The following is a 26794-nucleotide window of genomic DNA, read 5'->3' as shown; positions in this document are numbered from 1 at the left end:
GATTCTTGAAAGTCCCAAATTTAATGATATTATTTCCATACTGATAAATCTTCATGTCTACCACTACTTAGAGAACTTAACTTGGCACATAAGGCCCTCCTAATATGATCTGACCATTAAAGCTAGGTTTAAAAGTTTATGAATTTGGTACGTGTGCTCAATTGTCTTCTGTAAGTATTGTAACAACACTTCCATAAAATAATGTCTTCCCAAATGAAAGGGATAATCAAATCATGAAAAATACATGGAGGAATTTTAAATACATATTACTAAGTGAAAGAAGCCAATCTGAAAATGCCACATGCTGCATGATTGCAATTATATGACATTCTGTAAAAGGTACAACTATGGAGACGGGAAAGATCAGTGGTTGCCAGGGGTTTGGAGGAGGGAGGAAATAATCAGCACAGAGGACTTTTAAGGCATTGGAACTATAAGTCTAATAATGGTAGTTCTATATTTATATATTCATCAAGACCCCTATAATGTACAACACAAAGAGTGAACCCTCATGTCAACTATGGAGTTCAGGTGATAATTATTTGTCATTGTAGGTTTATCTATTGTAACCAATGTGCTATTCTGGTATAGGATGTAGATAGTGGAGGAAGGTTTGGTTATGATAAGGGCAGGAAGAATATGGGAACTCTATGTATTGTTTGCTTAGATTTGCTGTGAATCTAAAACTGCTATAAAAAATAAGTCTTTTTTAAATTGTCTCCCCAAAGCCTCACCATATAATGTATGATGAGACTTTTAGATTTTTTGTCCATAGTTTAGGTGAAAGTGGTATGTGACTAGTTGTTCAAAAATTTTTATTTCTCTTGTTATGAATTCATTCATTTTTCCCTAAACTCCATTCAAGTTCTTTGTTCATTTTCTATAAGGGTGGTTGTTTTTTCTTAACCATTGGGAAGAATTCTTTTAATATATTTTTAACATTTTTAATGTTTATTTATTTATTTTTGAGAAAGAGAACACATGCACACAAGCGTGGGAAGGGCAGGGAGAAAGGGAGACACGGAATTGGAAGCAGGCTCCAGGCTCTGGGCTGTCAGCACAGAGCCCAATGGCGGGCCTGAACCCATGAACTGTGAGATCATGAGTTGAGCTGAACTCGGATGCTTAACCAACTGAGCCACCCAGGCACCTCTCTTTTAATAGTTTTTTTAAACAAGTTTCACTTGTTTTTCTTAGCTTTGTTGAAGTTTAGTTCCTCTTGTATGTAAGATTTTACTTCGTTCTAAAGGTTCTTAGTTATACTCATATACAACCTTTAGGTTCCTACCATAAACATTGATCAGATCACTGCATTTCACCTTCTACTCTTTCTCTTCTCTCTCTTCCACCATTCACTTTCAGCCAATAATATTCTTTAATGTTTAGTTTTATATTCTTAAGTACTTTAAATAAAGTTGATTGTCTTTAAATGATATTCTTTAACTCCCAGCTATCATACATGAAGAAATCAGTAAACTCCCTCTCCCTCCCTTTTTATTCTCTTCTCTCCCTGATTTTTTATATTTTTGGCATTTCTGCATTATCAGGGTACATGTTACTTACTTGTCTTTTCACCCTAATTCCCACATCTGTCTGAGTGCTTGTTCTTCAAGTAATTGTTTTCACTTCTCACCAACAGTATTTGCATCATAATTTCCCAAGCCATCGCTTGCTGAAGTCATCCAGTAATACTCTATCCAAGAAGTATTTTGAGGAAGAATATTCCTTGAGTTCTGGCATGTTTGATGTAACTGGTTTATACACTAGAATAACTTTCCAGATACGAAATTGATGACTTTCTTTAAAAATCTTGAATGTTGCTCTACTGTCTTCAAACATTGAATGTTACCGTGCAGAAACTTTATGTCAGGCTAAAGTTTCTGTCTTAAAGTAAGGTGATTATAGATTCCATTTTGTTCAAGACGGTGTTGCCATATGACTATTTGGCATCTCATTACATTTAGCATTTTCCTTGACTCATTTTAGTCTCAAAAGTGTTCTATGATACTTATCTTACCAATGGTTGGTCTTTTGCATCCTGAACAAAAAAAAGATTTTCTTTAGCTTTAAAGTTCACTAACTTTCTCATGGTAGGTAATGATGTTGAAAGTTCTGAGGCAGTTTTGCCATACACAGGCTATCCCAAATGGAGATTCAAGTCTTACCCACCTTGCAGAAGGTTTCTACCCATGAGCCCTTCTCATTCAAGTTACCACACCCATTTCTGCAAGCAAGGAATAGAGTCCTTGTACTTTAGGGGCAGCCTCTTAGGTCAAGAAGGTCAAGAAGTGTATTTTGCTGGTGCTTTTATGGAGGTGCTAACGCCAAGCCTTCCTGCCAGTTCCTATGTTTATTAGTACTTTGCCCATTCCACTTTCTGCCTGATCACAGCTTTTTTTTGGCAACTCTCCCACATATTTTGGCAACTCTCAATTAGAGTTGTCTTGTAATATTACTGAAGATGGATTTTAATTTTTTTGTTTTCATTCTCCATCAAGTTTTTGGTGAATTCCAGAAGAGAAAAACACTGAACTGACTTTTGCAAAAGTTTAATAGATTTTCTTTTAGTCTGTCCCTAGTTTTTTGGGGAAAAAAAGAAAAAATGTGCCTGTGGTTACATTTTGCTAATTTCAATAAAGTCACATTTTACACAAATCCAGAGGCCCACTCTGGCTTCTATTATCAAAAATAGAGAAAGGGCAGCACTTATTTAATGCATAATTGTTTGCAATGTGTTTTTATACTCATTTTCCTATATTATCTTCAATTATCTCTATGAAGTCAGCAAGATATACATTATTATTCCTACTTCACAGATGAGAAAGATGTGATGCTACTAATTCTACTGTGCACTATAGTCACAATATTAATTACAGATTTTATAGGCCAGCTCAGGATAATCCATACCTACATAAGACCATTTTTTTCATGAATGAAAGCAAGATATTTTAAAAAATGAAGAACTGAGGAGTCTTTCTTTTTCTAATGCTCCAGTTGTCTTGGCGCACTTGATTTCGTATGTGCTCAATAAGACATCAAGGTGTCCAAAACCACCTTGGTAATCTGAGGGAGACCCTGGGGGTCTGCTTCCCATTGATCTGTGTTACGTATCAAGTTTTCATGTAAGATTTCACCTGCCAAGGAGTTTCATCAGCTAAAACAGTAATTCTAGGAAACCGCTTACCTGCAAAATAAGAGAAAAACTTACCTGTGGCATTTTTGTGATAATTCTAGGAGAGCTAAATTTTTCTCAGAAGCCTCCTAGTCCTTTTATTTCTTCAATAGCCAAAAACAGAGAGAGAGAGAGAGATTTTGTCCTATAATTCATATATCAATGGCTTGGTTGTCACTAAATCTGAGTGTTAAAGCTCAAGTAAGAGTTACTTGAGGAAAAAGTGGGGACGGGTATTAAGCATTGGGGGTGTCGTAAGTGTAGATGGTTTGTGTAAGGAATCACATAAAGTTCAGAGCTGCTGGAATATATTATGAAACTAGATGCACTTAAATGTCTTACTCCCTGTTTAGAAGTTGGAGGAGCTCTTTTTGTTGTTATCACTTAACTGTTACTTCTTTATATGTACATGTGTTATGTGTACATACTTGCTTTAAGATGACTTTGATGGTACTTTCTGATTTTCCCCATTCTGGCATTTTTATTCCTTTTTAACCTCTTGCATCTCCCTTGAAATAATGACCGAAGACACCATAATTTTTGAGTCTGGAGCATAGGAAAGAAAAAGCAAGAGAATTTACAGGGGCGCTGAGATTAGAGTGTTCTTCATAAATCCAAAAGATTCACAAATTGGCACTCTTCCAGAAGAGGAAGGGCTTATTATGCTGTATTTTTCCATCGTCATCTGACATCTAAGTTTAGATCTGCCTTCTTGATGGAAGAACCTTCCCTGTGACACTTCCATATGCTTCTTCTCTTCCCATCTCTATCAATGTTTATGTAGAACTCTGTGAATTTAAAAACACAAATAACTTATGTGAACTTGAACTCCTCTATAAATAACGCTTAAAGACAAAACACTTAACTTTAGAAGAACCATATAAGGACAAACTTGTAAGAACTAGTCTGGAATTTTCCTCGTTTGAAAAGGTCTGGAATCAAAGCCACCCTGGTAAATATCTCTTTTCCTTTTTTCTCTTTCATTGTGTACTTACTATCCTCCATCATCTTGTATCCACCCACTTAACCACCAGCAGGTAATATCTGACCCAGTTCCGGGGTATTCACTTTCATTCTTTCCCAGTACCACAGATGCTGACTCAATGAAGAAATGTTCTGGAAAGGCTTGTGGGCCAGTGTCATGTAGAATCATATACCTTTGAGAGTTTATTAAAATTTCTGGTGTTAAAGACATTGTTAATTTGAAAAGTCCACATTTTTCTGATGAAACTCCTTGAGGGGATAAGACCTTTCCACCTCCCGCTCCTACCCTTGACTGTATGGCTAACCCATCTGGGCTATTTTCTTAATCTGTTCAGGTTTTACATGATGAGCCAGGTCAACAAACTGATTTTCCCAAGGTACTTAAATGTCATGAAAAGAATACAAGAAACTCCTCAGGATAAATATCTCCAAAGTGGGTGGAAAGATTGTAGCGGCAAGCTAACTAGTCCCTGACATTGCTTCCGGTTGCTGCAATTGTAGTAAAATGCTGAAACAAAAAAAAGTATTAATTATAAAAACTCAATGAGACAAGAAATAGGATGTGGTGCTTCTCCAGTATATCTCCATTCAAAATGCACCACTTCAGGATAGGTGGGGGACATTCACATTCTAGCTGTTGAAGTACTGTGATTATTATCAACCAATAGAATCTAAGATTCTCAAACCAAACAAATTTCATTTATTAAATGACTCAATGATGTTTATATACTCCAAACCAGCTACTCATAATCATGCCAATCCTTTATCCAACCTTAACTGAATAAAGTCATAAGCCTGGCTGAGTCTGTCCGTCTGTTTGCCTCCTTTCTCTCTGTCTGTGTCTCATTTGAAGTAAAAGAATCTGAGCCAAATACTGGCTGAATTTCATTATCGGTGGAACATTAGTTTGAAGGTTGATGAACCTGAATTCCCAGTTGCCAAAGTTCCCAAAGTTATGTTGTTCACAAGACTTGCTTTTTCATCTTGTCCTTGATTTCAGTGAAGTCTCTATGCTTATAATAAACACATTTTTTTTGGTGAGGTAATTGGAGCAGGTTTAGGTCCCTTGCAATTAAATTTTCTCCATGGTGCAGTAGTCTCTGGCCTCAAGGAGCTGAGAGTGAGAGTAAACAATTAACTATAATCTTATAACCTAAATGCTTATGTAACCAGTTTATTAACTGGCCCCAACTTCTTGGGCATATAAATGAAATAGTTTATTCCAATTCTTTAATAACATGTTGGCCAGATTCTATACTTTTTCAGACACTTACAGTTATTTAAACTTTGTCATTCTACTATTTAAAATTCAGTTCTATTTATTTTGAATGTTTGCATTTCAGTTCTGACTCAGTGTTCTCCTCGTACCCTTCTTCATAGAGAAGGGAGAAAGGAGACGATCTGGCTCTCAACTGCCTTTCCCCCTTCCTCTTATGTTTCTTCTCTGTTGGGGATTTTTGAAAGGAAATAGAAAATGTCAAGTAAGTCTTTCACCATATAAAATAGACTGTGGATGTTCTCTGTATGGCCGGCACATTGTTAATATCCAGTGTGTGGTGCGTGTGGTTGTCGGTAGAATAATCAGGGTATATGAATGGACATTCACATGTATCACTTCTGCAGGTTCTTGAAGGAGGAACTACAGCTTTTTCCCCACTACTCAGTTTCCTGATAGAGAAGATCTAGTTCTAGTTTGACTACCAGCCTCCCCCCATTTCAGAGCTCACAACACATGTGGATTTTTCTGCAGCTTCTACCTGCTGAGATCATCCTGCTTTGCAGTGGAGTACCAGCAAGTTGACTCATCACATTCCTAAGTGTCCAGCTGACACATGAAAAATCATACAAGTTCACCATGCTAGGGAGTGGGAGAGCAGATCGCTGTTATGCTATTCCTGTAATTATCTTTGACATCTTTCTCTTTCCCCTCTCTCCACACTACCTCAACACACTTAGTCATTGGACTCAAACTAGTGGAATAGAGGACAATTCAGAGACTCACCAACTTAAAAGCAATTCTCATGGAATTTGTTTTCCTTAGCTTCAGGAAAGATAAGCTCAATCTTGGCTACCCATGAAAGAAGTGAGGCCAGGGAATATCCTGTATTACAGAGGAATGTAGTAGCTCATAGAAAGCTCCCTGAAGGGAGTGAATGTCTAAGTAGAGAACTGGAAGTTAAGTTGTTTTCCAGGACAAGAACAAGAATGGCAGAGTGGCAAGAAGATGAGAGAAAGCACCAGATATTTACCCCATAACTAGGATCAAGAGTCTCTCTCTCCAAATCCCTACACTGCCCCTGACGCAAGATGGGCATCTTACCAATGTCTATTGATACCAGCTATTCACCCTATTTGAAGGTTTCAAGGATAATTGGGCTGGTTGTTCCTTGTGTGTGTAAATCCCCATCCATACACTTAACTGTGATCACAAACAATCCTATGATGTTTTTTGAACACCTTCTGTAGTAGGCTGGATCATGCCCCCCGCCCCCAAAGGTGTCTACTTTGTAATCCCAGAAATTTGTTAATTACCTTATATGGTGAAAGGGTCTTTGTGGATGTGATTAAAATAAGGATGTTGAGATGGGGAGATTATGTTGGATTATCCAGATGGGTCCAGTGTAACTTCATGGGTCCTTTTAAAAGGGACATAGGAAAGTTAGAAGCAGACAAGTCAGTCAGACCATGAAAGCAAAAGTGATGTATTCAGGAGCCAAGGAATCACAGCAACCAATAGAAGTTGAAAAAGCAATAAATGCATTCTCCCCTAGAGCTTCTATAAGAAACACAGCCCTGCCAATACCTCGATTCTAGCCCACTGGTTTTTGACTTCTGACCTCCAGAACTCTGAGACAGTAAATGTGTGTCACTGCAAGCCACTAAGTTTGGGTTAACTTACCGTAACAGCAAAAAGGAAACCAATATACTCTTCAAATCCCTTGCTCTTTTGTGGTTCCCTTTCATATTCCTCTTTCCTTTCTCTCTCACTTCCTTCATTGCAGAGGCCATTTCTACCTACAGCTTGCCGTCTTCCTGTCTCACATAGTTTCAGCTGATGATTTATCAATGTGACATTAAATTTTACAGCTCTTCTGAGAACAAACTGAGGGTTGATGGGGGGTGGGAGGGAGGGCAGGGTGGGTGATGGGTTTTGAGGAGGGCACCTTTTGGGATGAGCACTGGGTGTTGTATGGAAACCAATTTGACAGTAAATTTCATATATTAAAAAATAAAAAAAAAATTTTACAGCTCTTCCCCACACTCCAAAATTTTCCCAGGCTTCATGGTGTCATTGCTGCCTGCCTGTCTTCTTCACCTGGAAGCAATCTCTGGGCTGGGCTCACTTGCCCTGTTCGGTGTTAGCAGACAAAAGTGAAAGAGGAATTTACTTGTTGTTTTTGTTATTGTTGGGTTTGTTGTTATTGTTGTTGTGTTTTCATCCTAGAGTCTTCCAGCAAGTGAAACATCTTTGTATATTGTCTTTCTTGCAATGAAAACTACACGCGTATCTCTTTTCCCATCAATAATGAGGAAGAGGGAAAGTCTATCTTTAGTGTGAAATAAAGATCTGAAATGGATTATATGAGTATATTGAACCTTCTCTAGCTCTTTCAGAATCCTAATAGTCTGAGTCAGAGAATAAATAGATTTACGATCAAGCTGATATTAAGCGATTAGTGGGAAAAAATAACTTGGTCAGAAATTGAAGTTGAAATCCAAATTGTATTTTAATTCTTTGCTATGCCTGCCTTTTGTTCTGTTAAGGTTTGGAAATTACCTTGGGCAGTATTTTTGATGACTTCATAGCCCCTCATTTTTCTCTCCTAACTAAGAGAAAATAATGGGGGGCACCTTTTAGACCTGATGGAAATCAATGCTGTAGCATTGAGGAGTGTCTCTACAGTGTCCTCAACAGATATCATCAGCATCTTCTTAAAAGTCTACAATGAGCAGCCACTCATAGTTAGCCAAAGTTGCCTTTGTAAGAGAGTACAATGAGAAATCTAATGTTCTTCCTCAGACTGTTCTTGTATATCACTAAGACACATTTCTCTTGAATAAGTTATTGTTATACATGTTGTACACATGTACATATATATAATTCTTTTTTCTTTTGTGTGTTGAACTAGAAGATTAAGGACATCCAAATAAATAAAATGCTAATTTCTTAAAAGTAACCCCTGTGTTGCTGAGGCCTCCTGCTCTTCAGAAATGCAGCTGAACTTGGCCTAAACCCCCAATCCATAGCAAAGCACAGTCCAGAGAAGTCCCCACAACTTTTCAGACATCCCAATTGAACTCCCCTTTTCTCACGTTAATTTTTTAAAATATGAGCACAAAATATCTACCTCTTGTCCTCAAACCACACACTCACCCCAAATGTTCCCTGAAATTCATAATTTAACTATAGATTTGAAGGATCGAGGAAAGGTCATAATACAAAACATAAACCCTTTGTCTTTCTCTGGCTCTGCACCATTATTTTTCCCTTCTCTCATCCTCTTTCTTCCTGATCCAACCGAAAAGTTCCTCTCCTTTCCTCATTCAGGGCAAGCCCAAACTCCATTTGGACCCAAGCTTCCATCATGATTGGTTTTCCAAGTAATTTCCTCCAAACAGACAATGGTCTCCTTGAAGGGAGGCTCTGGTGGATATTCTTGATTCCACCCTTTGCACAAAAAAAAATGGTGAATCAGTCATATATCTATCAATGTAGGATGAACATCTACCTTGTCATTTCCTCCCACCTAACTGCTGTTATAGGCAAAGGCAGATATCAAAATCTCAGCTAGGGAATCTACTGAAGATACACCACAGTGTTGCACGTACTGGGTGGGTGGAGACCTGGCCCCATCACAGACTTGCCTTGCTTTTCACCTTGATCACATAGCCACTCAGAGTCTCAGAACCTCACAAGGTTCTTGGGAAGATGAAATTATCTCTTGCATGTGGCAATAATTTGAAAAGTGCACAGTGCCATACAGGTGTCTGTTGTGATTATTCCTGTGATGTTCATTTAAAGCAACAAACAGACCATGTGTCGTTGAGCACAGTTGTGAGAAGACTCACAGTTTGCACTTGATAAGCTTCCCAGATTTAGCAACATCTTGGCTGCATGTTTGGCCAGGAAACTCTGTAAAGATCTGTTTTCTGGGGGAGAGACTAAGGACTTCCTTCTCTCTTGTAGGCTCAAATTCGTGAGACTGTCCCTTCTGGGTGTTTTTTTTTTTTTTAACAAGTCCACCTCCGGTCCAGATGGTATACGAAAGCACAGTGGCAGGACAAAATAACAAACAACAGCAATTACACTTTTTCAAATATTCATCCATTTGTATGCAATTCAGGAGACTGCAAAGTGTTTGAGGACAGCTTCAAGGATAAACGAGATCAGCGAAATACAGGATATCAGTGATTCAGATGCAGGGAATAGTGAAGTGACATTTATTTATGCAGGGCTGGGATAAACAGTTTTATTTCGCAGTCAGTTCCCCAACACTCTTCAGCTAAGACCCACAGGAGGAAGGTGAGAGGATGGCAAGCCCTGGAGGAGCCCTCACCGGATCTGGAAGAAGGCCAGTCTCAAGAGGAGCAACCCAAATGAGCAAAATGTCACCTCTCAGCTGACACACAGTCCAGGAAGCGTGGCTCCTTTTTGTCCCCTGATCCTTACTGCATATGTTTAGTAGCCAGACCATCACCCGGGTAGCCACCATTGCCTGTCTCTTTCTTAGCATCATCCTGAAGTCATCAGGGAACGCTGAGTTGCTAAACACAGCAGCATTAGCTGCCTTCTCTCCCTCTTCCAAGTCTCCGTAACATTAACACCGACGAGGGCACCGACTTCTGGGCCAGCCCTCCCTCATTCCCCCCTCCCTCCACTGTGTCTCATGCCCCTTCTGCCCTGGCAGCTCTTCAGAGGCCGATCCTCCAGTGCAAAGGTTGTGCCAAGGATCTTGCAGTGGTTCTTTTTCTTCCTCTCATAATCCTCACGTTCTTGGAAACTTAGCTAACTCAGTTCTGTGGCTTTGAAACACTACAGCGTTATCCTTAATTTCTCTCCCCATTTTGGCCAGTATCAATTGCATCTACAACTGGATGTCTTCTCAGTATCCACAAGTCACTCTTCAGAAGTGAAACTTCTCCTTCCTGAGCCTCCTGCCCCATGCTCTCTGATTCTGTCAAGAGCATCAGTGTCCCCAGTCCAGCCCCCTGCCCCACCGGTTCCCCACTCACTCCCACATCTCCCCTCACCTAACATTTATGCTACAGTTCCTTCTGTGATCACTCTCTCCATCTCTCCCCTCCTTTTTCCCTCCCCATTCTATTCTCTCCTTTTCCTTTGCTGTCATCAATCCGGTGTCAACATATCTTCACCCATTCAGTTTCTTCACCTGTCTGTCTCCTGTCTCTCCATTTGAACTGTATTAATCCCGGGACAAGTTCACGCAACCTATTTTTTTTTTCCCTTTTGATTGTAAAATAATTTAAACTTAAAGAAAAATGTTAACAAGAAGGTAAGAAATATCTGTGAAAAACACCCAGATACTGCAAGTATTAACTTTTACATATTGAGACATAAAACATTGAAAATCATCCCCTTGTCATCACTATCACGTATGTGACCATACGTCCCCTTCTCTGAAGTTACAACTACTCTGAAATTGTAAAATCTCCCTCCCAGCCAATAACATGCCACAATTTATCCATTCCTCTATTGATTTATATTGTTCCTAGTTTTTCATTAGGACAGCGGATATTGAATAACACCAACTCTGGAAGTGGAAATATTGGGCATGCGCATCCTCAGTGTTACTGGAAATTACTACCAAGTGGCTCTCTAAAGGGAAGTATCAAAAATACATTCCCACCATCATCATGTAGGGATCTTGCTCCCACATCTTCTAGTCAACCCTTAATGTTATCAAGGTTTTTAGTTTTTGCCAACTTGACGAATGCAAATTACATCTGACTGTTCTTTTAAATTACATTTGCGTGGATCCTGGTGAGATTAATCATCTTTTCATGTATTTATTGGCTCTTTAGGTTTGATTTCCTCTATATTTCCAATGCTTATTATTTGGTTATTTTTCTTTTGAGTTATTTTATTACTGATTGGCAAGATGTTAAAAATATTCCGTAGGGCAACTTTCTTTTGTTTATATGAAAATGCATTTCTCTAGTTGATCTCATTTTTTAAAAGGCTGTGATATCCTTTGTTGCGTGGCAAATTAATTTGAGTGAGGCCAGGTTCCCCGAGTTTTCCTTCTATTTAGAGTTTTTGAGTCTTGTTAAAAAATATTTAACCATATACTCCTCAAGTTTTAAAATAATTTTTAATTTTTTGCTGTTCACTGTTTTGTAACTCCCCTTTTGACATTTGATATATCTACGGGTAAGGTAGGTCTTGACATCTAGTAATGTACATCTTTCAGTTGTATTTTCTTCTTTAACATTTCTCTACCTATTCTTGGACTTCCGGTTAAACTATTTCTCTGGTTTCACAATTAGCTTGTCTATTTCCACAAACTATATTCCTATTACATTAAAGTTATGAAATATTTCAGGGATAATCAATATCTTTGCAAAGTTGAAAATTCACGTCCACGAGCATGGCATATTTCTCCATTTGCCAGCATCGTCTTTTGCTCTCATAATAATATTTTGTAGTTTTTGGTGTGATGAAATATGATGTTTTTGACCTTATTTGCTATACTTATTCCTATTGGATATTTTAGACACTATTGTAAATAATATTTTTATAAATTTATTTTTGGTGCATCACTGATATATAGAAATATAGCTGATTCTTGTATATTAATCTTATATCCAGTGGTCTTTGTACTACACTTGTCTGTAGACACAAAAATGACATCTGCAAATAATGGCCTTCTCTTTTTATTCTTTTCTAATCCTTATAATATTTTCCCTGCTTCCTATACTGACTACATCTCCAGTATAAAATTGAAATCAACTGAGAACAGCAGATAACTTTGGCTGATCCTTGATTTCAGAAAAAAAACCTTTCAGTAACGTCTATTGATTTTCTTCGTACTCTGTCTAAATAGGAATTTTCCTTTTATTCTTGGTTTCCCAGGCATTTGTGTCATGATTGAGTGCTTCAGTTTGTGAAATGCTTTTTCTTCATCTATCAAGATATCAACCACCTTGTATTTCTAAAATGAGCGTCACTTGGTGCTGTCATATTATCATTGTCTATATCTCATTAGTAAATTTACTAATATTTTAGACTTCAGCTTCTAATGTCATGACAGGGATCAGCCTTTACGTTGCCTTTTGTCTACTGTCCTTGGCAGGTTTAACTGTGAAGTTTATTCTATTTTCAAAAAAAAGAACTGGTATGTGTTTCTTTATTCTGCAACAGTTAGTACATGGTGATGTGATTTCAGTTTTAAATATGTGGGATGATTCACCAATAAAGCCATCTTGTTATGGAGTTTCCCTCATTATGTGTTTTCTAATGATTCAATATCTTTTATATAAATAGAACTACTAAAAAAATTCTATTTCTTCTCTTTTCCTAGAATGCTTTATGTTATCTAACTTAGTAAATGTAGTGTTAGAAAGTTGCTCATTCATATCTTTCAGTTATCCCTCTGATGAGAATTGTGGCAGGGTAGTGTCCAGGTTTTCATTCCTGATATAATCATTTGTAACTTTTTTCTTAATGTTTTCAAAGAATCAACTTTAATTTTTGCGGAAATTTTATTTTCTATTTATTTATTGAGATGTAATTGACATATGACATTTTGTTAGTAGAACATAATGATTCAGTATATGTTTACTGCAAAATGATCATCACAGCAAGTCAAATTAATATCCATCACCTCACATAGTTAAAAATTATTTTCTCTTGTGATAAGACCTTTTAGGTCTTATCTACTCTTCTACTCTCTTAGAAGCTTTTAAATACACACTACAGTATTCTTAAGTAGAGTTACCATGTTCAACATTATATCCTCAGGACTGTTTATTTTATAGGACTATATATTTTATATTTATTTATTTTGTAGGCTATTTATGTTTATTTTATAAATAAATAAATGGAAACTTGTAACTTGTGACCTCTGTTTTCTATTGGTTTGATTTATGCTGTTATTTTTGTTACTTACCTATTTATACTTTCTTTGGGTTTATTTGTAGGGTTCTTTTTTCCTAGCTTCTTAAGATAGAAGCTGAACTAACTCATTTTTAGCATGTATTTTTTCTGGGAAATGCATTTAAGATGATAAATTTCCCTCTAGGCACGGATTTCCCTATATCCCACAGTTTGAAATCATTTTCTTACATATCTTCTAAATTTACCTTTTCTGTCCCTGGGTTATTGATAATGTATTGTTTAATTTCTAAGTAGTTTGATATTTTTTAGTTGTAGTGACCTCAAATTCTAGCTTAATTCTTCTGTGGTGAAATAAAATTATATAAATTATTTCAATTTTTAAAAATTTGTTAAGCCTTCCTAACTGACCCAGAATATGGTCAATTTTTGTGTAAAATACATGTGTACTTGAGAAAGACTATGTTTTCTGTCATTTTGCGCAGTGTATTGTGTTGTTCAGATTTTCTATGTTCTTATTGAATTTTCTTTTCTCATATAAATTCAAATTTTAGATTCCTTTTCTGGAATAGAACAGGCTCTTCCCTGTTTATGAGGTTATATCTTAGTTGCAATATGAGTTCTTCCCTGTTTTTATAATTCCTATATATCTCCATTCAATCTTGGCTGCCACAATCAGACAGAAAATGCAGACACTTTTCCTTACATCTGTGAGGGAAACCTAGCAGCAAATAGTAACCGCTCTAACTATGTCAAATAGATACATTTAAATATGTTTTGTTTGTTCTAAAAGCTATTGAGAGAAATATAATAGTGTCACATTATAATTGTGGATTTGTAATACCTCTCCTCTTAGTTCTATAATTTTTTTATTTTTCTATTTCGAAGTTATGTTCTTACACACAAATTTAGAACGGTGTTATCTTCATTGTAGGTTGAACCCATAACTATCATGAAATAATCCTTCTTACTTCTTGTTTTGCCTTTGTCTTTGAAAGTTTTTAGTTGCTACAAGAACTAGTCTTTGCTTAATGTTTGCATAGTTTACCTTTTTCCCTTATTTTTTCCCAACATTTCCGTTTTCTTATATTTGAGTTATGTTTTTATAAGCAGCTTATATTGAACGTGGTTTTATAATAATTCTGTCGATTTTAGTCTTCAAATCAGATTACATAGTTTACATACCCTTAATGCATGACGACTCTATTTGTATTTAAAACAGTAACCTAATACGTATTCTCTGTTTGCCCACAACTCCCATTTTATACTCCTCTTTCTCTTCTATTGGTTTTTTTATTTCTATTCTGTTTTATTGACTAACAGATGTCTTTATTATTTACTTTTCCCCTCTATTAATTAGTTAGGTCTACGTTATTTTCTATTCCTTTAACAGTTGCCTTATAACTCACAATGGGGATATTTTACTTAATAAAATCTTATGCAAAAAAATTTTTAAAATTAAAAATTAAAATAATATGCAAATCAATACTTGACCACTTCCAGGATAATACTAAGAGTTTTAGACCATATCAACTCCATTTACGCTCTCACATCTTTGTATTATTGTTATAAATCAGTTTAATTCCACACATATTTTAAACACCCAAGATACTGTCTCTTGTTTTGTAAAGTCAATAATCATTTCTACTTACATAAATTTTTCCTTTTTTGGTGCTCTTCATTCATTATTTCATTCCTGTCTGGGGTCATTTTACTTCCAATGAAACTCTCTTATAATCTATTTTAGTATAGGTCAGCTGGTGGTTTCATTTTTGTCTGTTTAAAATATAATCATTTTTTTAAGTTTATTTTTTGAGAGAGAGAGAAAGAGAGTGAATGAGCAGGGGAGGGGGAGAGAGAGAGAAAGATAGAGAATCCCAAGCAGGCTCCATATGGCCAGCATGGAGCCCAATGCCGAGCTCGAACCCATGAAGTGTGAAATCATTACTCCAGCCAAAATTAAGGGTTGGATGCTTTAACCAACTGAGCCACCCAGGTGCCCCTAAAATGTAATTATTATTGAAGGTGTTTTTTCTCTGGTTATAAAATTCTAGGATGGCAGTTTTATAATCTCCTTACTTGGATAATGTCATTCTGTTTTCATCTGGCTTCCATAGTTTGTTGGAAAATCAGCTTTAAGTCTTACAATTGTTCTCTAAAGTTATTGTGTAATTATTCTCTGGTTGTTGAAGAGTTTCTTTGTGTTTGTTTTTTAGCAGTTTTACTAATGTTCTTTTTTTAATTATTTATTTTAACGTTTATTTATTTTTGAGAGAGAGACAGAGTACGAGTGGGGAAGGAGCAGAGAGAGAGGGAGACACAGAATCCAAAGCAGGCTCCAGGCTCTGAGCTCTCAGTCCCGAACCCGAGGTGGGGCTCAAGCTCACAAGCCTTCAGATGATTATGAATGGAAATCTGACTCTTAACTGACTGAGCCACCTAGGCAACCCAGCAGTTTTACTAATGTTCTTAAGTGTGGTTTTCTTTATGTTTATCCTTCTTGAGGCTTGCAGAGTCTCTTGAATCTGTAAATGGATGTTTTTCATTAGCACTGGAAAGTTCCTGGCCGTTCTATCCTCAAAAAATTATTCAGCCATATTCACTCTTCTGGAGTTCCAATTACACAATTTTAAAAGACTTTTTCTGTGCTTCACAAAAGCCTTATGGTATTTTCACTACTTTTCTTTATTGTGTCTATGTCTCAATCTGTGTATTTTCTACTGACCTGTCTTCCAGATGACTGATCTTATCCTTCATTGTGTTTTTCGTGTGGTGGATTTTTTAAAATGTCTATCTGATTTCAGTTGAGTTGATTGTTTTCTAATCATTGAGTTTAGAGAGCTCTTTTTGTATAATAGAGGATCTTAATCACAAATGTGTTTTGAAAATATTCTGTTTCTGGCTTAGCTTTTCATTCTCTAATGGTGAATTTCAAAGAACAGAAGTTTAAATTTAATGGAATCCAATTTACCATTTTTTCTTTTATGTCTGTGTCTTGGTATCACACCTAACAAGTCACCATTACACCAAACATTGCAAAGATTTATTCCTGTCTTGTCTTGTATATGTTTTATAATTGTAAATTTTACATTTAGGCTTATGATCTGTTTGTTATTTCATTTGTGTTATGGTGCAAGATATGAACCGAGGATTCCTTGTTTTCCTTTTGAATATCCAATTGTTTTAGCACCATTTATTGCACTAGATATGCTTTCTCCATTAAATTGCCATTTCCTCTGTGTTGAAAATCAATTGACCGTATATGTGCCAATGTATTCTCTTCTACTGATTTTTATGTCTATTCTCTTATCTATATATATGGCTGTCTTGATTTCTGTGCCTGTATAGGAAGTCTTGGAATCAAGTATTTGGAGAGTTTCTAAAATCTTTTTTTATCAAATTCTAATTTAATTTGTTATGGTTAAAGAAAAACACTTGCATGATCTCTCCTTTTTAAAATTTCCTGTGTTTTCTTTCATGGTCTAGAATATGTTGATTAAATTTCCATGAGAATTTTATTTGTTGTTATTGGGTGGAGTGTCCTATAAATGTCAACTAGGTCAGATTGGTTCATAGTGTTGTTTGTATCTTCTGTATCTTTGCTGCTAGATTACTTGTTTTGTTTATTACTGAGTGAAAAGTACGATGTTACCTTATAATTGTGGCTTTGTCTCTTTTGCCTCATCAGTTTTATAGCTATTCGCCTTATGTATTTTTAAGCACTGTTGTTAGATGTATACATATTTTGGCTCATTATATCTTATTGGTACATTGGCCCTTTATTGATAAATAATTTTTTTCTTTTTCCCTCAGAATATTCCATGTTATAAAGTCAATTCTCTGATGTCAGTATACTTACGTTTAGTTTTATTTTCGTTATTTTTTAATGGTTCATTGTATATTATTCTTTCTATTTTTACCTATCTATGTCTCTATATTTATAGTCAGTTTTTTGTAGGTAGTATATAGTTGGTTCATTTAATTTTTAATTCAGTCAGACTATCTTTTAGTGGATGTATGTATACCATTTAATATTTAATGTAATTATTGATATTGTTAGTAAAAGCGGACCATATTTCTGGTTATTTTTTATTTTTTCATGTGTTCTTTTATTCTTTCTTCCTATTTCTGCCTTCTATTGGATTGAGTACTTTATGATTCCACACTTGCCTCCACTATTAGCTTATCATTTATAACTCCCTAAAATGACATTTTTCATTTCCCTAGAGTTTATATATACAATTTTAATCGCACCATCCATGCAAATAATATACATTTTCACATATAGTATAGTGAATTTACAATGGTATACTCCCAATTACTCACTTCCATGTTTTATACAGTGATTACCATATATTTTTTAATGTTAGCTGTATACAGTACATATAACGCTAACACATATCACCACTGTTTTTGTTGTAGAGAGACAATTTTCTATTAGAGCACTTTGTATAAGAAAATAATAAATTATATATATCTATATATATGTATAGATACATACATACATACATACATTCATTCATGTCATTGCCAACACTCTTCATTTCTTTGTGTAGGTCCTAGTTTCTGTCTGGTATTTTTATTCTGCCTGAAGAAGTTCCTTTAGCATTTCTTGTAGCACACGTATTTTGTTTAAGAATGCTCTCAGTTTTTGTCTAAAGACTTCTTTATTTCTTTTCCATTACTGAAAAATATTTTCATTGGATATAGAAATTGAGGTTGACAGGTTTTTTTTTTTTTATTTCAACACTTCTAAAGATCTCAGTGAACTGTCTTTTACTTTAATTGTTTGTTATAATAGGTCCAATATAACTCTCAACTTCGTTCCTCTGGATGTAATGTGTTCTTTTTTTGTTTTGTTTTGTTTTTTGAGATACTTTCAAGACTTTGGTTTTCAGAAGTTTGAATGATTGGGTAAATTTTGTTGATATTTATCCTGCTTGTTTCCTCTGAGCTTCCTGGAGCTATGTTTTGGTGTCTTTCATTAGTCCTGGGAAATTCTCAATCATTACTTCCTATATATATATTATATATATATATTATATATATTATATATATTATTATATATATTATATATATATATTATATATATATATTTATATAATGCTTTCAATGTTTATTTATTTCTGAGAGAGGAACAGACTGCAAGCAGGAGAGGGACAGAGAGAGAGGGAGACACAGAATTCAAAGCAAGTTCCAGGCTCTGAGCTGTCAGCAGAGAGCCCAAGACAGGCCTCAAACTCATGGACTGTGAGATCATGACCTGAGTTGAATGAAGTCTGATGCTCAACCGACTGAGCCACCCAGGCACCCCTCGATCATTATTTCTTTAAATACTTTTTTTGCCCCATTCTTCCGATAGCTATTCCAACTATACATACGTTAGAGGATTTGATGTCTCACAGCTATGAAATGATGTTTCATTTTTTACTCTACTTTGTTTGGGTAATTTCTTTTGACCTATCTTTGATGCACAAATTCCTTCCTCAATGGCATGAAATTCTTTCCTTCTGCAGAGTCCATCACAGGCATTTTTCATCTGTTACTGTGTTTTTTACTTCCACATTTCCATTTATTTTTTTCCTTACAGTTTTTACTCCTTTGCTGAATGCCTCCATCCGCTCATATGTTGTCTACCTTTTCCACTATTAATCGTAACAATACATTAATCATTGGGTTTTTTTTTAATTCTTGGGTGATAGTGCCAACATCTGGATCATATTGGAGTCTTCTGCTATTGATTTTCTTAACACTGTGTTGTTTTTTCTTGCCTCTTTATGTTTCTCACACTTCTTGTTTGAGGGTTAGATCTGTTACATTGCACAACAGTGTCTGACATAAAAAGCACCTATGTCTGGAAGTGGACACATGTCTTTATTTGGTAGGTTATTAGTATATGGGTTGAGTTAGTGTAGCCATAAGTTGATTTGGATTCAGGTTTTGGTTTTGCTGTGGTCACCATATGCAGCCCTGAGTTCAGATTTTTCTGATGGCAGTTTATGCTTAGGATCGTCACTGTATTTCTGGAATATTTTTGTTAACATTTCTATTCCGCCATCATCATCCTTAGCTTTTCCCTGTGATCTCAGCTCTGTAATGCATTCAGGAAAGGTTAAGATTTCACAGCCTAACCATCTTTTTTCTTATTGTAAGGATAGGTACCAATATTCTTCCCAGATTTCTCTATCATAAGCAGAATCCCTGGAAACTTGATTTTTAAGTTTCTTTGAAACTATCTATGTTCTGATACAATGTCACGACCAAGGAACCTCAAGAAAAAATTGTCCAGCGCACTTCCAGAAAGATTAGACAATGGATTGATGTGTTTTGCAAATTTTTGCTGGATGGCCACAATTTTAAGGTATGCAACCATAAGTCATGCAGATCTGGTCAAAAAAATTCAGTTGTTAACTAAAATTAGTAATGATGGTTAACATCTATCAAATAAAATGTGCTAAGCACCATGCAAAGCACTGTATATCTCTCATGATGTGATCCCCATCTTATATAAGAGGAAGCAGGTTCAGACAGCAGGTAATCTCCCCGCTATCCTAACACTCTAAAATGTTCTGTGATGTTCCAGAAGTCCCACTCTTGACCACTATACTGTACTCTTTTATTTTGCTGTTGTTAGGTTATTTATTTTTTTCTCTTGTAAAAAGCATTCCCCTTATTTGTTTTTCTATATTCCCTTTTTGGATAATTTTTAAAGGAGCAAGTGTTTAGCAGTTTGGTGAAATATCTTATCCATCACAGATTTTGACTTTATTTTTCTATTACGAAAGATTGATAAGTTTTCTACCTTTTAAATCGTGCGTATTGTTTGCTGTATGATGTAAAGTTAGCAAAAGTTTTGAAAATGGGGTACAGAAAAATTCTCTACTTTTATTATGAAACTATCATGTTGATCTCTCAGTTTTAGAAGACTTGGCCTGCTCATAAATTCCATCACTCTCTTGCTGCTATTTCTGTCTAGCAAATTATTTCTTTATTCACGAGGCAATAAAAGGTCACTGGAAAGAAGAATATAATATTCACTCTCATAAAATAAAGTTAAACAGTAGTTAGCATTTATATCTTTCCACTGTAGTAAACAAAATACGGTTTATTTGACTCAATGAAGACCTATGATACCAAAAAAGATAAATCTAATGATTTGTTTGAACATAGGAAGATAAATCTTGCACAGCATGCCCTCAGTGATGATGTGTTACCCTTGTCCTAGTTCTCTGTAAAATTAAATTGAAAGGCAAAGCAGGCCTGGCTTCTTGCTCCAAAATATCCCAATTCTAGTCCAGGGCTATAGTCTAAGAGAACCAACTGTGAATAAGTAAAATCTGTTGTTTTTTTTTTATTTACTTGCTTTGCTTTTTATGCTACTTATTGAAATAAGACTGACATCGTGTCCTGTATTTGCAAGAGAGGATAGAGAAAGAAAAAGTCAGTTGTTCTTTTTAATGTGTTTTAATTCAAGGTAAAATGTTCTGCTCTTTTATCATACATGCCATGAGAAAATTATTTCCTGTTTTTAATTTTTTTTAGACTTTCGTATCTGTGGTTAAGAAAGTTAGCAAGTGCATTATTAAAACTGAGTTGTACACTTAATATGAATCCAAACATCTTATTTTTTAGAAGTCCTATAAATTTTATTGATAAAATACATTTTACACAAAATTGGATTAAGAAAATGTTACCTGGGGCTCCTGGGTGGCTCAGTCGGTTGAGCGTCCGACTTCAGCTCAGGTCATGATCTGGCAGTCCATGAGTTCGAGCCCCGCATTGGGCTCTGTGTTGACAGCTCAGAGCCTGGAGCTGCTTCAGATTCCATGTCTCCCTCTCTTTGCCCATTCCCTGCTCATGCTCTGTCTCTGTCTCTCAAAAAAAATGAACAAACGTTAAAAATGTTTTTAAATAAAAGAAAATGTTTCCTTTATACTTCAAACTGTTTTTATTGCCATAATTAAAATAACACAACTAAAAGACAGTAAGTTAATGTCTTTGAACAATTCAGATACCAAAATAATGCATTCTTCCTTATAAGTTCTTTCTTATTCTTCCTTATAAGTTCCTGAGTTCTTTTCAGTAGGAATAGAGTGGTTTAAAAGAAAAGACCTGTAAAACCTAAGAAAAGAAAAGCAATAGAAGCAAATGTTTCAAACTATAAGTTGGGGGGGGGGGAGTTTTTGTACCCTATTTATCAATCTAGGCATTTCCAAAGGGTTTTGATGCTTTTTCATATAATAAAAGTAAATCTAGTTTCAAAATGTGCTAATTTCTGCTAAAGTTATTTACAAAAAAAGAAAATCCATCTAGCACTACTTTATTGCTCAGTCTTTTTTTCCATTTTCTTTTTCATACATTTCCCTCTCATTATCAAATAAAAATCTGTCTCACGCTCTTATAAGCCTTTTATAAAGGACTCCCTTCATTGAGCAGTAGACTGTGGCCTTTTCTTTTTATCTCTCTAATTAAAACATTGCAACCTGGGGAAACTATCAGTTAGTTCTCAGTAAATGGCACTTATTTTCATCTCCTTTGGTATAGCAAGAAAAATGGTAAAGTTAACAGAAATGTCCTAGTCCCTAAAATTAGACATAAACCCACTAATATGCAACCTACAGAGTCTTCTAGGCCTTCAGAAATGGCACTCAGTAATTTATTTCGACATAAATCAACTTGCTTTCACTCTACAGCTCAGCTGTGCTAAGATCAATTTTCAGAGAAGCTTAACAGTTCAAAATTGTTCGTGCCTTCTGCAGTCTTACATCTGTATTTTCTTAACTCTGAAGTTTGAGTCAAAGACCATATGTCATGGTATAACTCCAGTACTTAGTAGGTTTATGATTCAGGCTACCATTTTGTGTTCTTTTTTGCCCTCAGCTAAGTCTTATGTATCTGCTCAACATGATAGCCTGGAAGTATAAGGATTTTTTGTTGTTTTCCGTAGAAAAGTCTTGTGCTCTATTAGCAAAGGCATAGCCAAGATCTTAATAATTGTACCAACCCATGTTGGTGCCCATGTCTTTTCCTGTGTCCCAAGAATATCAAGAAGGCCATGTGTAATGGATACATTGATCTCATAATGGTTTACTTTTAAAAAGTTTTCTTTTGAGGTACATTAGCCGAAATAAAGAATGTCAAGCAAACAGTATAATCAACTTATGTTTAATGAGCATTCATAAACATTATGACTGGTTGAGTGTTTACAGGATAATTAAGAAGCAATTTCTCAAGAAATTTAGTTTCTAGCATAGAGGGGCCGGGCAGATGTTCAGAGGCAATATGTGCTAAGATGTATCATGTACATAACTTATGTGAGAATTTTGACTAGAATATGTGATAAAGGATATCTACCATTCCTGTAAGAAAAACAAGGTAACTGGTGGTTGTGTAGGAGGTATTCATTCCATAAATGTTCTTTACCCAAAAGAAAATAGCTTCTAATATATGCTAAAAATTTATCAGATAAGGGGTAATTTGAAATTACTTTTAGTGTTGTCCAAAGGTATCTGTGTAGTTAAGGTTTTCTGGAATGAAGGTCTGTATTTTGGCAGATTTGATAAAGTACTTAGAAAGTAGGAAAGCATTCTTGTTTCCTTAGGTTAGGGGGTGCTGGCCAGTCCATATCGAAAGCATTCTCTGATTCCTTTCTTTTTCGATTATGGGAATGGACATGACCTTGGAGGTCAAAGTCTCCGATCCACTCAGGAGACAGTGGCTACCAGTCCAACTGGAAGGAAGAATGTTGCGGTATCTTCATGCTACCTCATCAAACAATTTAGTGCCTCCTGAGAGGAAGAGAATCAAAATATGTGGCTTTCTAGGAATTGTTTGGGGTTAGCAAGGGAGGCCACCCATGAAACGTCAATTTGATTGCTAAAGTCTATTTGTGGTTTCCTATAGATCTCTGGGAAAAGATGTTGAGGTCACTAAAATATAGTCTGCTGGTAATGTTTCTATCAGGTGGACGCAGTTATCCTAGAAAGTGCATGTAACTTTTTTTGTGCCTGATTAAATTTCAAAAGCCCCTTCGTTCATGCCTGAGAAAACACAATTTGAGATAAGACCTGCTGAAAGGTGCCTATTAACCCCGCTAATAAGCAAATATAATTTTTGTCACTTGCAGACGACACTTAATATGTCTTTGGGCTTGTATTTCAGAGAAGCCTTCCACTCGAAGATCATTCTAGCAGAAGGAATACTTCCTGACTACTGACCTGAAGCAGCTCTCCTACATATGCAGGCTCTGTGGCAGATGCCAGATTGGCTTGAGCCCATCCTTGGGGGTTGTTCATAAAAGCAAATTCATTTTTCTGAGAGACTAATCTCTTATGATGTTTGACCATCCCTAGACATGGCAAGGGCATAGATATCTCTGGCCTGTCTGCAAGCTCTCCTGTAGAGCCCTCTGATTTCTCCAATTTATTTAGAGAGTCCTTCTAGGAGGCAGAAAATGAAGTGCACCAAACATGCCCCATGCAGTATGGAGCACATTATCAGTCTTTATTAGAGCGTTTGTGATCACGATGGCATTGATAATGTTGAAGGAGTTCATTAAGATTTGAGTGCCCATGACTAAATGGGAGCTTCAGAAAGGGTGAAAAATAAAATAATAAAATAAAATAGTATCTCAGGTCATCTAAGCAAGCTCCCTGCCCTCATTCAGATACAAGTATCTCAATATTGCTAACGAGTCAGCTCCCTTCAAAAGAGGTGAGATGACTTTTCCAAGGTCACACACAGAATGAAGAAAGGGAGAGGAAGATAGGAGCCCCTGCTTGTCGCAGGTGCTTGCTTATTTATGCAGCAAATATTTCATTGAGTGCAAGGTCCAAAAAGAATGGTCACTATTACAGAATATAACCAAAAGAACAGTTCTTTCCTTTGACAAACTTACAGCAAATGAAGAGTTTGAGGACACAACTGAGGACAATTTCTGAAATACTAAGTCAGCCTCATTTTTTTTCTGACCACTTTAGCTCTAGTGTTTTTTAACCAATTTTTAAACATGGAAAGCATGTTTATTTTCATGTTATTTATTATAATATTTTAAGGGGAGGGTGGATTTCATGTCCTGGTCACTTAAGCTAATATTTCTTTCATATAAGTTAGGGAAAGTCCTATGCCTGAAAAGAAAAGCATTAAATATGAAACTCTAACAACTACCACTAGGTTTTTGGGTATGATCACCAACCAGTGTTTTGGATAAAAAATAAATTATATAATTTACTATGGTGTAAAGCTTAGCTCTGAGTCTTAATACCTTTAACAAATTTGATTCAACAAGCACTTAGCACATAAGGGCAAGGTCCTCTGGGGAGTACAAAAATGAGTAAGATTTATTCTCACCTTATCACTGAACTGCAAATAGAAAAATATCCTTAACAGGTGCCTAAAGGAGGTAAAAACAAAGTGCTCTGGGAACACAGGTGAAAAAAAAAAAAACCTATATTGTCCCCTAGGGGCGTCAGGGAAATACTTACAGAGGAGTGACCAGTTGAGCTGAGCCTAGAAGCATCGTTTGAATTTCAGTAGAGGGAGAAGAGGAAACCCCTCTAATTTAGCAAAGGGAGGGGCGGGGTAGAAAGCCTGCACAGAACATCATGATACAGGTAGTCAGCCTACTAGGGTGGAGGTCAGTAGAACAAGACTGGTAAAATAGAAACCAGGAAAGGATATTATCGCTGCCTGTAGAAATTCCTTAGGTGTGACCTTTATAAGCAGTGAGGAGTCTTTGAGAATTACTTAGCCAGGCAATGAGTGGCCTGGTCCGAATTGCACTTTGCGAACAGAACTCTGCAGCTGTGTGCCAGAAGTTGGAGGGGAAAGCCTCTGAAATGAAGATGAAACAAGAGGCTACTGTGAAGTCGTAAAAGAAACAGAAGGAGGTTGAACAGAAATAAGGCCAATAGGAAAAGGAGGAGGGCGGGAAGGAGGCTTGAGAGTCCTGACGGGCCCGATGAAGGCCGCAGTGATTTTTTGCATCATGCATGTGGTCCGCCCAGGGATTCACTGAACAACTGAACAGCACTGAACAACAATTCACCAGGATTCACTGAACAACTACTGAGTGAGAGGCATTGCATTGAGTGAGGAAGACACAACAGTGAAAGATAAATAGTCTTTGCTCGTAGCGTACGGTCGAAGATGGGACACAGATGAACGTGTAATAGTAACACAATGTAAATAGTGATAATTCATATGAAGGAACATTCCAGAAGGGGGAACAGCATGTGGAAAGTTCAAAGAGTAACCAGAGTAAGCCTGGTATATTGAAGGGACTATGAAGTGACTGAGCCTGGCTGGAGGACGGAGGATGAGGCAGCGTGTGGAAAACAATAAGACGGCAAGTTTAATAAGCAGGGCAGTGGATAATGGCAGACCCTGGGAACCACAGTGAGAGTCTCTGCTTGATGCCCATGCCAGTGAGGCGAGCAAGGAAACAACATGACCAAGTTTCACTTCAGGAGGTGGAAGATATTGGGGAAGAAGATATGCGTGGATACAATTTAAAAAAAATAAAAATAAAAGAAGGGAGAGAAGTAAAAAGAGGGAAAGTTAGTCATGTTGAGGAAATTACAAACACCCAAAGGTTTCGAAATCTGGGACTTAGGATTTTTGAGGAAAGACGGTAGTTGGTGTCATCGTTTAAGTTAGGAACCAAAGGGGAAAAGGATGGGTTCGAGGCGTGTGTGTGTGTGTGTGTGTGTGTGTGTGTGTGTGTGTGTATCCTATCTAGGAAACTGTAGGAAAGAGTTTTCTTTTGTTCACAAAGAGTAGAGACATAAAGATTTTAACACAAAAATGGAAGAAGCGAAAGAAGAAATGTGATGTAAAGGAGGTAGAAAAAACACTAGACACTGTTTACTTGGTAAACAATATCAAGATGTGATAAGAACCCAAGGGAAATTTCTCCCGAAAGCCTAGATTCTAAGATAGAAAAGCTCTATCCTGATTACCCATACTTACTTAGGAGCAATTAAATAAATATAAAATATTTTTCAGAAAGCTATCTTGCAAAGGGGCGCCTGGGTGGCTCAGTCAGTTAAGTGTCCGACTTCAGCTCAGGTCATGATCTCACGGCTGGTGAGTTCGAGCCCCAAGTTGGGCTCTGTGCCGACAGCTCTGAACCTGGAACCTGCTTCAGATTCAGTGTCTCTCTCTCTCTGCCCCTCCCCTGCTCACGCTCTCTCTCTGTCTCTCAAAAATAAACATTAAAAAAAATTAAAGAAAGCTGTGCTGCAAAAAGAATCGGATGGAGAACTCCATCACATACAAGATTTGTTTACCAGGAACTTGGTGTGAGTTAGAAGCTTACAGAACCGTGCAGATTCCACCTTGTGGATTTAAAAGAAGGCACTTTCAGCTAGGATTACTTAATGTTTCGGCAAAACAAACAAAACCAAATCAAACAAAAATGTGTACAAGAGGCAGGACGGTCTTTTCACTGAGGTTGGTGAAACCCCATTAATGTTTCCTCCCCTCCAAAATGGTTTGTAAGATTTAGCCTGTGATTCCTGCTCTATTAGGTTTAATTGGATAATGAGGTGTCCTTGCTGGGT

The sequence above is a fragment of the Panthera leo genome, chromosome B4 (assembly GCF_018350215.1).
Source record: "Panthera leo isolate Ple1 chromosome B4, P.leo_Ple1_pat1.1, whole genome shotgun sequence".
Lineage (NCBI taxonomy): Eukaryota > Metazoa > Chordata > Mammalia > Carnivora > Felidae > Panthera > Panthera leo.
Note: the sequence above shows the minus strand (reverse complement) of the source record.